The sequence below is a fragment of the Triticum aestivum genome, chromosome 4B (genome assembly GCF_018294505.1).
Source record: "Triticum aestivum cultivar Chinese Spring chromosome 4B, IWGSC CS RefSeq v2.1, whole genome shotgun sequence".
NCBI classification, from domain to species: Eukaryota; Viridiplantae; Streptophyta; class Magnoliopsida; order Poales; family Poaceae; genus Triticum; species Triticum aestivum.
In genome coordinates, this window is record NC_057804.1 from 663177237 (window position 1) to 663190671 (window position 13435).

A 13435-nucleotide genomic window follows, 5' to 3' on the forward strand; every position below is an offset into this window, starting at 1 on the left:
GTTTGCTCTCAGAAAAGGAGGTTTGGTTTATCCTTGTGCTCAAACCTGGAGGTTATAATTTTCTGTAGTTTTTTACCCAGTTGTTCAATTACAAGTATGATAGTTAAGTGTTGATGCTTTCTTTCAGCTTCACATGGCTCTAAGTTTGGCGAACGTACATGTCCAAGGGTTCTTTAGGGGCGGACTGCATTTCCTTCAGCCGCACCTTAAAATCCCTACAACAGTGTTGACCGTTGACTACAGGAACTAAGCAAACACCAGCAGAAACCTTACAAGTTTTTCCTTATTTACACTACCAGAATCAACTAATTCACCAAGTGTCACCAATTATTCGTCAACAAGTCCATGGGGCAACAATGTCTCACATTCAACTTGATGGATGGACGCTGGCTAAAATTGTTGTTCTGCCAACGTACGACCCAACAGAAAAGAAGCATTACCAACGCACCAGAAAATAGATCAAAGAAGTGCCTGCACACGGCGAGTTAGATTCAGGTCAATTTACTCCGTCCATCCCTTAGTATTGCTCCGGTGCTTCTCATTGAATCATATATTTCAATTTTATATGGATGCAAGCAATCTGATTGCAGAAGCTGCTCGATTGGTGGGTTCCAAAAAATACAGTACCATTGACTTGCGTTTTACTGTCGGACATAGCATGATTTGGCTAAGAGGTTTACTCCTCATGATGCTGCTTGCGTCGCTATTCTGTGCATGCAGTAGGACCAAATTAAAAGCTAACGCAAAGTTGCTCGGATTCTGAATTTGTTAGCTCCTACTATATTTGGTGACTACCTAGAGAATTAAATAGGCTTAATAGCTGGTTTAAGGAATTTAATACTAACTTTTCAATAGCTGCCTAAATATCCCCCCCCTTCCTTAATAGCTTATTTAACAACCCTTACTACTGTGCCTCAATGCCGATTTGAATATTTTAAATCTTATTTTTCAATAGCTATCCAATAATCCTACGCTGCCTTGAAAGCTTATTTGAATAGTTTTAATCCTTACTTTGCAATGGTTGGCAAAATAATCTATCATGTTTGTTTTCGACATTTGTTGGACACTTGTACCGTGAGTTTTTCTATTCTCAGCGCAGATGTACTAAAGTTTGTATTATAGTTTCCATGTAGACACTAAATAAGATTTATAACCTAGACAATAATAAGAGAGCTATGTGGTACACCCTAGGTTTTTCTTTTCAAGAATACTTTATATAGTTCCCCTTCTCCAAGAACAGACTAAGGTTTGCACTATGCTTCGAGGTCCCTTATGACACTCACCAGTGGTGAAAAGCAAGCTTTGAAACCTATTATGGAAGTTCCTACAAATTCGAATTTTTATTGTCCTCTACTATTTATTGGAATTCAATTCGTAATACCTTATTAATGTGAGCATGCAATCTATACTGAGGGAGTTTACGTACAGATCTATTGAACTGTGTGCTCTATTTTATACTATTTTTTTGAAATATAAGGTTGTTATTAGAAAGAATTCAGTTTCTATCAGAGCATTATGTTCGACTTTTTGAATATTCTTAAGTAAGTCTAACTGATATAAACAGTTGTCTCCATATTCACTGTGGTTGCTCATTGTCGTGTAGTTGCTAAGATGTTTAAAAAAATTCTTCTCAAGTTATTTCTATCTAGCAACAACTAATTACACAACTACACAGGATACTATAGAAGAATTATGCCGTCAAATAAAGGTGACTTGGAAATTTCAAGTAGTGTTAAGATCAATATCGAAAATATACCAATTGATCGGATGAATATGAATATTTGCCTTTTCTTATGGGTAAGAGTTTGAAACAGACATGATAAGAAATAGAGAAACAATACACCAATCCATCAAACTATTAAACAAAATGTTTAAGTCCATATGGTCGCACAAAATCACAATATAATAGAATTTCTTATATAACTCCTGGCACGCTTATTCCAATATATAGCTATCAATTTTTGGGATGGTTGATCTGAGGTAAAGAATAAGAGTCACAAATGCACCATGTATGCAATAGCACATACATCTTCTATCATTCGGTCAACTGAATTGGTCTGTGTGAAGGTCCACACTTCTACGTCAATTGTCCATCATATACACACTAAGAAATCGCAGATTCAGTACAAGCAGGTGCAATAAAGCTGCCCAATTAATCTAATCCCATCTTATCTTTGCTTAATAATCAAATATCATGATAGTGATTAAGTCCTGCTCATTTTTCACTTATACTTCAATTCTTGCCTGCTCGCATTGATAAAAATGCTTAAAACTCCAATCCATCTGAATGTACTATGCATGCATGGGTTACATTTGTAGCTAGAACTTTCTCATGAACCGATAAGAAGAGATATATACGAGGTTGCTTAACACGATCTATCATTTAGAAGTTGCTTTAGCTATTTGTTAAAAAGGTATTTCTAGATTACATATCACAAGCGTGTCAATAGTAATCAACCCTCTTATCTAAACCTAACTTAAGAACATCTTACAACAATCGAGAGAAAACTATACATGGTGATGCACAATTATCTTTCCAAACAAATCTATGTTTGCCGATATTCAAATATTAAAAGGATTCATTGACAAAAGGTATCATATAAAGCCTACAATAATAAATTATTTTCTTTCAATATTTAATAGCCCGTGCAGCAGCATGGGTTGATGACTAGTTGTAGTAATTGTAACAGTAGCAACGGTACAGTAACTAACCAAAGAGCAATACGTGAAAAGCTCGTAGGCATTGGATCAGTGATGGATAATTATGTCGGATGTGATTCCTCATGCAACAGTTATAATATAGGGTGACACAGAACTAGCTCCAGTTCATCAATGTAATGTAGGCATGTATTCCGAATATAGTCATACGTGCTTATGGAACAGAACTTGCATGACATCTTTTGTCCTACCCTCCCATGGCAGCGGGGTCCTATTGGAAACTAAGGGATATTAAGGCCTCCTTTTAATAGAGTACCGTACCAAAGCATTAACACTTAGTGAATACAAGAACTCCTCAAACTACGGTCATCACCGCTAAGTATCTCAATTATTGTCACTTCGGGGTTAATGGATCATAACACATAATAGGTGACTAATGACTTGCAAGATAGGATCACGAACTCACATATATTCATGAAAACATAATAGGTTCAGATCTAAAATCATGGCACTCGGGCCCTAGCAACATCAATCTCAGAACATAGTGGATACTAGGGATCAAACCCTAACAAAACTAACTCAATTACATGGTAAATCTCATTCAACCCATCACCGTCCAGCAAGCCTACAATGGAATTACTCACGCACGGCGGTGAGCATCGAGAAATTGGTGATGGAGGATGGTTGCTGATGACGACGGTGTCGGATTCCCCTCTCCGGAGCCCCGAACAGACTCCAGATCAGCCCTCCCGAGAGAGATTAGGGCTTGGCGGCGGCTCTGTATCGTAAAACATGATGAATCCTTCTCTCTGTATTTTTTCTCCCCAAACGTGAATATATAGAGTTGGAGTTGAGGTCGGTGGAGCGTCGGGGGGGGCCCACGAGGCAGGGGGGCACGCCCGGGGGGTAGGAGCGCCCCCACCCTCGTGGACAGGGTGTGGGCCCCCTGGTCTTGATTCTTTCGCCCGTATTTTTTATTAATTCCAAAAATATTCTCCGCGAAGTTTCAGGTCATTCCGAGAACTATTATTTCTGCACAAAAATAACACCATGGCAATCCTGCTGAAAATAGCGTCAGTCTAGTTTAGTTCCATTCAAATCATGCAAGTTAGAGTCCAAAACAAGGGCAAAAGTTTTTAGAACAGTAGATACTATGGAGACGTATCAGCGAGTCGAGGGCTTACCGAGGTATCCGGATGGCTGCTGTCGAGACCGATGTCCTCGGTAGTGTCCAGCCACTGTTTTCATGTCCCAAAGAATAACTTCCACATTCCTTCGTGCATAGTGCCGAAGAAGTGCTGAAGAGTCCGTGGTCCTTCCGAATTGAACTCCCACATGCGGAGGGGCCATCGCTGGCACGGCAAGACCCGGCGGACTAGCATTACCTGAATAACATTGATGAGGCCGGTGTCCTTTTCGAGGAGACTCCTGATGCGGCTTTGTAGCGTATGCACTTCATCCATTGATCCCCAGTCCAGCCCCTTATTAATCCATGATGCGAGATGTAGTGGAGGGCCAGATCGGAATGCAGGTGTAGCTGCCCACTTGGTACCACGGGGTTCAGGTATGTAAAACCACTCCCGCTGCCATAGGTTGGAGGTTTCCGTGAAATAACCTTTTGGCCAAGGTATATTGGCGAGTTTGCTCACCGTAGCACCGCCGCACTCTGCTTGCTCCCCATCAACTATCTTCGGCTTCACATTAAAGGTCTTGAGCCGTAAGCCGAAGTGTGGGGGAATACGGAGAAAGGCCTCACACATAACGATGAACGCCGAGATGTGAAGAAAGGAGTCCGGAGCCAGATCATGAAAATCTAGCCCGTTATAGAACATGAGCCCTCGAACGAAGGGGTGAAGAGCGAACCCTAGCCCTCGGAGGAAGTGGGAGATGAATACGACCCTCTCACCGGATCTGGGAGTAGGAATAACTTGACCTTGAGCAGGATGCCTGTGGGGGATTTCCGCGGTCAGGTACCTTGCCGCCCGGAGCTTCGCAGTATCCTCCTCTGTGACAGAGGAGGCCACCCACCGGCCTTGAGGGCTGGGTCCGGACATGACTGGGAAGCTCGAAGCGATTAAATTGAACCTTGGGTGCTGGAACTCGAGGTTGGAGAGGTTGAGGAAAAGGTTGGTGTAAAGGAGAAAGACGGGTCATAGCCCCTTTATAAAGGCGATGAATATCGAACGCCTCCCCCTCCTAGGCCTTAAAGCCTGCCTATTCCTCAGGAATCATGCCAACAGGACGGTTGGATTACCCACGCCCGTATTGATGAGAATCCGCCAATAAGGGGACGCGATCTCTACTTTGACAAGACGTGCCAATAAAACCGCGTCTCGAAACATGGAGCGACAGGCTAAAAAACGGTTCGAAATAATAACCGGGTGATGACGTGATGTCACGCTACCAAAAGTTGTCAGTGGATTGGACTCGTGAAATATTATACTCCCTGCGGTTGTGTGTGGTACTTGTTTTGCAGAGCCGGATACGATTCATTGTGATCGAAATTTTTTGTTGAAGTATTCGGAGAGGGAACCCGGCTTGCAATGACGAAGGCAATCTGCGCGCTGGACACTTCGTCATTGAAGCCTAGTTCTGGGGCTACTGAGGGAGTCCTGGATTAAGGGGTCCTCGGGCGTCCGGACTATGTGACGTGGGTCGGACTGATGGGCTGTGAAGATACAAGACCGAAGACTATTTCCCGTGTCCAGATGGGACTCTCCTTGGCATGGAAGGCAAGCTTGGCATGTGGATATGAATATTCCTTTCTCTGTAACCGACTTTGTATAACCCTTGTCCCCTCCGGTGTCTATATAAACTGGAGGGTTTAGTCTGTAGAGACAATCATAATCACACAGGCTAGACTTCTATGGTTTTAGCCATTACGATCTCGTGGTAGATCAACTCTTGTAATACTCATATTCATCAGGATCAATCAAGCAGGAAGTAGGGTATTACCTCCATAGAGAGGGCCCGAACCTGGGTAAACATCGTGTCCCCTGTCTCCTGTTACCATCATCCTTAGACGCATAGTTTGGGACCCCCTACCCGAGATCCGCCGGTTTTCACACCGACAGTCGTATCCACGGACTTAAATGGTGCCCTATTTAAAGTGAATGTAGTTGTGTCTAATGAATAACCACAAAACGATAGCGATAGATTGGTAAGACACATCATAGATTGCACCATATCGAGCAGAGTGCGATTACGACATTCGGACACACCATTACGCTATGGTGTTCTAGGTGGCGCCTACTATGAAACGATTCCACATTGTCTTAAGTGATTGTCAAACTCATGACTTGGAAATTCTTCCCTTGATCTTATATCGTAGGAACTTGATCTTCTTGTTATGATGATTCTCAACTTCACTCTGAAATTGCTTGAACTTAATTTTCAAATGTTTCAGACTTATGCGTCATTAAGTAAACATGCCCATATCTACTCAATTCATCGGTGAAGATGAGAAAATAACGATATCCACCACACGTGTCAACACTCATCATAACGCACACATTAGCATGTATGATTTCCAACAAGTTGGTTGCTCGCTCCATTGTTCCGGAGAACGGAGTCTTGGTCATTCTGCCCATAAGGCATGTTTCGCACGTGTCAAATGATTCATAATCAACAGACTCCAAAAGTCCATCTTCATGGAGTTTCTTCAGGCATTTGACACCAAAGGGTTTTCAGCATGAAAATTTTTACATCGCCGAGGGGAACAACTTTGATGTTTAAGACATAGCCATCCGACCTCATCTCTAAGGCCGAAGTTGTGTTCAAAGTACTGAGATTTTGTGTTTAGAACACTGTTCGGAAAATTACTTCCCCAAAACAGCCTCATATGGAAAAATTAACTATATGAATTTTTTTGTCTCGTCGAAACGATCGATTTTGATATACAAATCGTCCCAATCCGAGTTCGTATGCAAAAGTTAGAGGCAACACTCCACGGGCTGGTCCTGAGTGAAAAAATTGACGCGAGGGACTAGGCACCCACCTAGGTGGTGTCTGATGGGTCGCGTGAGTTATTTGGCCTTTGCCGGCTGAATGGAAGCCTTGCCAGGGTGGAAACCTTGCCGGGATAGAAGCTTGCCGAGGTAGAAACCTTGCTGGGATAGAATCTTCTCGGGGAGAAACCTTGTTGGGGAGGAACCCTTGCCGGGGTAGAAACCTTGCCGGGATAAAACCTTAACGATGTAAAAGCTTGTCGGGTAGAAACCTTGCCGGTGTGGAAAGCTTACCCGTGTGGAAACCTTGCCGGGGTGCCGGGTAGAATCTTTGCCGGTATGGAAAGCTTATCCGGGTGGAAAGCCTGCCGGGGTGGAGGTTGTGATGGTCAAGCCGACGAGAAGTTGAAGATGCGCTCAAAAGGTTATTCAGATGATCTTGGATGGAAAAGTATTCTACACGGTAGTTATGCATCTCGACAAAACAATCGATTTTGATATAAAGATAGTCTCAATCCGAGGTCGTATGCAAAAGTTAGAGCCCGCACGGTGAGACCCTCCAGCGAGCAAAATTATGTGGGTATGTCTTGTGAGATGCGTGAATAGTTTGCTGTTTTGCAGGAGCGATTTGACCCTCGAGATGACCTCTAATAAAAAAACGTTCAACATGAAAGATGTTTGTCTCGTCGAAACGGTCAATATTGCTTTTGGACTCGTTTCCATGCGAGGTTTTTTGCCATCACAACAAAGACCCGCAAGGTACAGTCAGTTTAAACCGAACAGTTTTGAAAAGTTCAGATAAAACCAGTCCGAATTTGACTAGGCTTTTCGACGTGAATTGATGTAATTTTCTTGTAAGGAAAGCCTAGATGAATCCTTTTCTTGTACGGGAAGTCCAGCCGCCTCTTATATATGTCGGGGGTGACGGCCGATTGAAACAACACACAATCGAACAAATCAATATACTACTTTTTCAAGTCTACGTTTTATATCTCCATCATTTTTCTCTCTCGTTCTTCGCTGTTCTTCATGTTTCAGAGCTGGGAATCTCGAGGCTCTAGGGGCGAGCGAATCGATCTAGGGCAGCCCATTGCCGCCGCACTCCCTGACGGGGTCCCTCCCGGGGGTGTGGAATTTCGGGTCTGCAAAAGCGCCCGTCGACTGTCTTGCGTATCGCGCTGTCGGTCGGGTCTCCTTCGACGTGAGCTGCAGTGCATCACCCCCGGCGTCGAGGGTACACGTGACGTGTTCGTGTGTCAACACACTTTTTGGCGACTCCGCTGGGGACGAAGATCAATCATCATCATCCACCATGTCCGATCTTCCCAAGCTATCTAAGGTAGACGCCGATAACATCATTAAGCCCAGTCTTGATGAGATATCGGCCGATCATCGCCAAGTCTATGAGGAGTACAAGAAGGCGCGCGAAGAGAAGGATTTGCAGGAGTTCCTTGCAAAATTCAAGAAGGATCGCCAAGGCAACATCACTCCAATTGAAGAAATCAAGTTCCCTCCTCTTCAAGCCGAGCAGGTTAAACCCGCTATGAGTACTACCTTTTCTCCTGAGCAGTGGGCTGAGATTGACAGTCGTATTGCTGATGTAACAATGTGGTCTATCAAACTTTCATAGAAAATACTAATGCTTAGAAAAATATATCTCAATCATCTAGTGGTAATGATGATGTAGCAACTAGTGTGCAAAACCCTAATCTGGCTTTACCTATCTCATCGGCGCCTCCCATGCCGATGACTTATTATCCTACTCAAACAAATCAGATTGTGACTGCACCCATTAATCCTATTATGAGCATGCCAGGTTCGGTGGCAACGCCGAACCAAACCCTACCTATAGCTGCAACCACTCGGCCATTACCGAACTATAGTTTGGCATACATGCCACAGTTCCTACCTACAGCTAGTAGTCCTACTCCTACTATGCCGCTGCCACAAGTTTCATCGTCCATTGTGGATGATGGTCTAGCTAATCTTAGAGAGGAGATGGCTAAGATGCTCCGCGAGAATTTTGGAGTTGAGTTACCTCGGAATCGGATTTACCAAAATCCGTACCCCGAATACGTTGATGCCATCCAGTGCCCTCCGAGATATAAAATCCTAGATTTTGTTAAGTTTAATGGAGAAGGCACAAAAACCACATGGGAACAAGTTAGTCAATATTTAGCACAATTGGGTGAGCCAGGCTCATTGAATGAATTGAAAGTGCGTTTATTTCCTTTATCATTAACTGGTACCGCATTTTCATGGTTTTCTTCTTTACCACATGGTTCCATTCTTATTTGGTCGCAGCTAGAGCAGAAATTTCATGATCACTTTTATAGCAGCGACAATGAACTCAAGTTGTCACATCTAACATCAGTTAAACAGAAGCATGATGAATTGGTCTCCAATTATGTCAAGAGATTCAGAGAAACAAAAAACCGGTGTTTTAGTTTGGTGATGACCGAAAGGGACTTGGCGGACCTAGTGCTGAGTGGTTTGAGAACTCCCATTAGAGAAAAGCTAGAAGGCTATGAGTTCTCAAATATCAACCAAGTCTTACAAAGGGCTTTGGCTTAGGAAAGCCGAAGCAAAGATCTCAAAGAAGTGCATAGATATAAAGCCGATCATCCAAAGATGAATATGGTCGAATATGATAGTGATCACTCGGACGATCTAAAGCCAAACCATTTACTTGCAATGATCTGGAACTGATTCATAAGAATCGTGATGAAGAGATGAAGTTTACTTTTAACATTGCTAAGTGTGATAGAATATTTGATGCTTTGCTGCAGGCTAAGATTATTAGAATATCTCATACTTTACCGCCGTTTGAAGAGCTGAAACGGCGCACTTATTGCAAGTATCATAATTCTTTTTCTCATGCTATTAATGATTGCAATGTTTTTCGACGGCAGATACAATCGGCCATTAATGACGGACGATTGAACTTTTCTGACATGCAAGTTGATAAACAACCTTTTCCAATGAATACCATGGATTTGGAGGGGAATAAGCTACTCATTCGGCCGAAGGTAGCCGAATCTGCTAATAAAGCTAATGTTATTGTTGGTGAGCCCAGGAAAGACAAGGAGGACAACAAGATCTTGGTAAGATAGGTTGTGCGTGATAGGCAACCCGGTGGTAAGGAGATAATCAAGATCAACATCCAGAATCGGACACTCGGGGGGCAACCACAAGTGCAAAAGAACGCTCATGTCAGATTTGTTAAGCCCAACAGTCCAGAAGTTGGTAAGTGGAAGACGAATGAAGCTAAAGTGCAGCGCAAGAAAATCAAGCCAACTTTTGATATGTTGTTGTCCAAGTATGCCAATTATGAGGCCAGTTCTAGCTCTAACCGGTCATCAAATTCGAAGCCCTCAAGGTCACCTCCTCGGGAAGAATTTCAGCATCATGCGAGGCCATATGGGTCATGGGCGCCGGGACCATGGATGCCACCACTCCCCTATGCGCCATACTACATGGGAGGTTTCAATGGAGGATGGGGGCAGCTCCCAATGGCCCCTTATGCTTTTCATCCGGGTTGGGCAGAACCAAGGAGGCCCATTCATGAGAGGCTTTCTTATCCCACATGAGGCTGTTTGAACAATGGTGTCAATCGGCCAATGCAAGATAATGAAAAAGGGTCAGCAAGCAAGAATGGCGTGTTAAGTCGCCAAGTGCTGCAACGGTCGAGTCAGGAAAAGGCAAGGAGAAAATGGATGTCGACTCACTTATCTTGGGCACCGAAACATTCCCCATACAGTAGCTTACTGTGCATAACCACTCGACTGAGCCAATACTTGCTATCGCGCCAAAGCACTCGGCTAATGACCATGAAGCAAGCACCAGCCAAGTAAAGGCGAGAGATCCTAAATACACTTAGCCAAAGTGGTGTCCTCCAAGGCTAACAAAGATACGAAAGAGGAAACTACAGAGGTTAAGGAGTCAAGAGATGACAGAACAAGAGGCCGAGAAGCAAAGGGATAAGTTGTTCAATGACACTCGGCCCATGGTGCCTACAAAACAAGTGTGGAGGCCTAAACAAATACAAGCGGCAGTGGCTTCTACACATATCACAGCAGCACCTGCGCCACCAAAGGAGGACGATGCGACAACTATTACATCGTCTGCGACACTTCTTACTTCTCCTTCACTTGGACAGATTTCAGAATCGGTGGATGCACTTGAAGAAGAGGATGATATGTTGGACTATGAGTCTATGCCAGTTCATGAAGGTATGGATATCAATATTGTATATTACTTACCTGCTGAGTTTCGTGCTCTAGATGAGGAAGGGGAGGTGGCTCAGCTGGACTTTGGCCCTAAAAATGCAATATTCGAGAAGCCAAAAGACCCAGTAACGCATCTGAAACCGTTGTATCTCACAGGTCATATCAATGGATCACCGCTCACTCGGATGCTTGTTGATGGTGGTGCTGTGGTGAATCTTATGCCGTATTCGGTCTTCAAAAAATTGGGGCTGTGTGATGAAGAGTTGATAAAGACCAACATAGTGCTCAATGGATTTGAAGGCAAAGAGAAAACTGAGGCAAAAGGTGTGATGTATGTGGAGCTCACGGTGGGAAGTAAAACTTTGGCTACCACATTCTTTGTCGCCGAGGTGCAAGGTAACTACAATGTGATATTAGGCCGTGATTGGGTCCATGCAAACCAATGCGTGCCATCTACTATGCACCAGTTTTTAATCCAGTGGGTTGATGATGAAGTGGAAGTCATTCATGCAGATAACTCGGCCTGTGTTCCTTTGGCCGATGCATTAGTGGATTGGCAGCATCCCAATGCTACTTGCTTGACGGGACGTGACTTGTCAGAGTTCGATTTTCTCACCACGACCAAGAATGGTTTCGTGCCCGTCTCTTTAAAGCCGACTGAATGCAATCGGCTACAAGGTATGATATGTTTAAATGGATCCTAACTCAGAGTGGTTACAAAAGCGACTTGTAGAATATCGGTCCGATGAGAACGATATGTATGAGTCCATAGAAGAGTTAGATGATATGGATAAATTAGGACAAGATTTTACATCGGCTGATCCATTAGAAGAGATAGATATAGGAGATGGTTCAATTCCTAGAACGACATTTGTAAACGCAAATTTAAGAGCCGATCATAAAGCTAAGTTGATCGAGATTTTGAAAGAGTATGTTTGCTGTTTTGCATGGGAATATCATGAGATGCCAGGTTTAAGCCGAGAGCTAGTGGAGCATTGGTTACCTATAAAGGCCAGTTTTAGACCATACAAGCAATCGGCCAGAAAATTTAATCCAAAAACATATGACCGGATCAAGGAAGAGATCGGTCGTTTGCTTAAAGGTAATTTTATTAGACCTTGCAGGTATGCCGAATGGATTTCTAACATTGTCCCAGTGGAGAAGAAAGGATCCAGCAAGTTGAGGGTGTGCATTGACTTCAGAGATTTGAATAGGGCTACACCCAAAGATGAGTATCCCATGCCAATAGCCGATATGCTTATTAATGATGCTTCTGGACATAAGGTTATTAGCTTTCTAGATGGTAATGCCGGATACAATAAAATTTTTATGGCCGAAGAGGACATGTCCAAGACAGCTTTTCATTGCCCTCGTGTTCTTGGTTTATTCGAGTGGACAGTGATGACATTCAGATTAAAAAATGCTGGCGCCACATATCAAAGGGCTATGAATTTGATTTTTCATGATTTACTCGGTGTCATACTTGAAGTTTATAATGATGATATTGTTTTCAAATCGGATGCTTTTGAGTCTCACTTGGCCGATTTGCGTTTAGCTTTTGAAAGAATGAAAAATTATGGACTAAAGATGAATCCTTTGAAGTGCGCATTCGGCATGTCAGCTGGCAAGTCTTTGGGTTTCATTATCCATGAAGATGGAATAGAGATTGATCCCAAACAGATAGAGGCCACACAGAAAGTGGAGGCTCCAACGTGCAAGAGAGATAGGCAAAAGTTCCTTGGCAAGGTGAATTACTTAAGGAGGTTCATAGCTAATCTGTCAGGGACGGTTGATGCGTTTACTCCTATCCTTCGGCTAAAGAATGATGCTAATTTCACTTGGGGGGCAAAACAGCAAGAAGCATTTGATATGATCAAGAATTATTTGTGCACTCCTCCGGTGATGAAAGCACCCAAGCATAGGGAACCCTTCAGGCTTTACATTGCAGCAGAGGAAGGAGTTATTGGTGTTGTTCTGAGTCAAGAAACCGAAAGAAAAGAGCATGCCATCACTTATTTGAGCCGCTGCTTATTGGACGCCGAGACCAGGTATACATTTATTGAAAAATTATGTCTATGTTTATATTATGCTTGCACAAAACTGAGACATTAATTAGTCCCGAGTGCTTGCATAGTAGCTTGTCAGACCGATGTTATTAAATACATGTTGCATAGACCAATTCTTAGTGGTAGAATTGGTAAGTGGGCTTATGCTTTGATTGAATATGATTTGGCTTATGAATCTCTAAAATACATGAAAGGCCAAATTGTTGCTAATTTTATTGTTGAACATCGGAATGATGACAAGCATGATGTTGATATAAACCTTGTCTCACTAGTACCGTGGAGATTATATTTTGATGGTTCAGTTTGTAGCAATGGCCAAGGTGTTGGTATTGTTTACATATCTCCTCATGGTGTTGTTTTTGAAGCCTCATGCCGCTTAGAATATTTTTGTACAAACAATCAAGCCGAATATGAAGCATTATTATTCGGCCTAGAGATGTTACTTGCTATAGGTGTTGCACATATTGAGGCTTATGGTAATTCGTTATTAGTAGTACAACAAATATCCAAAGTCTTTCAATGCTTTGACGAATCA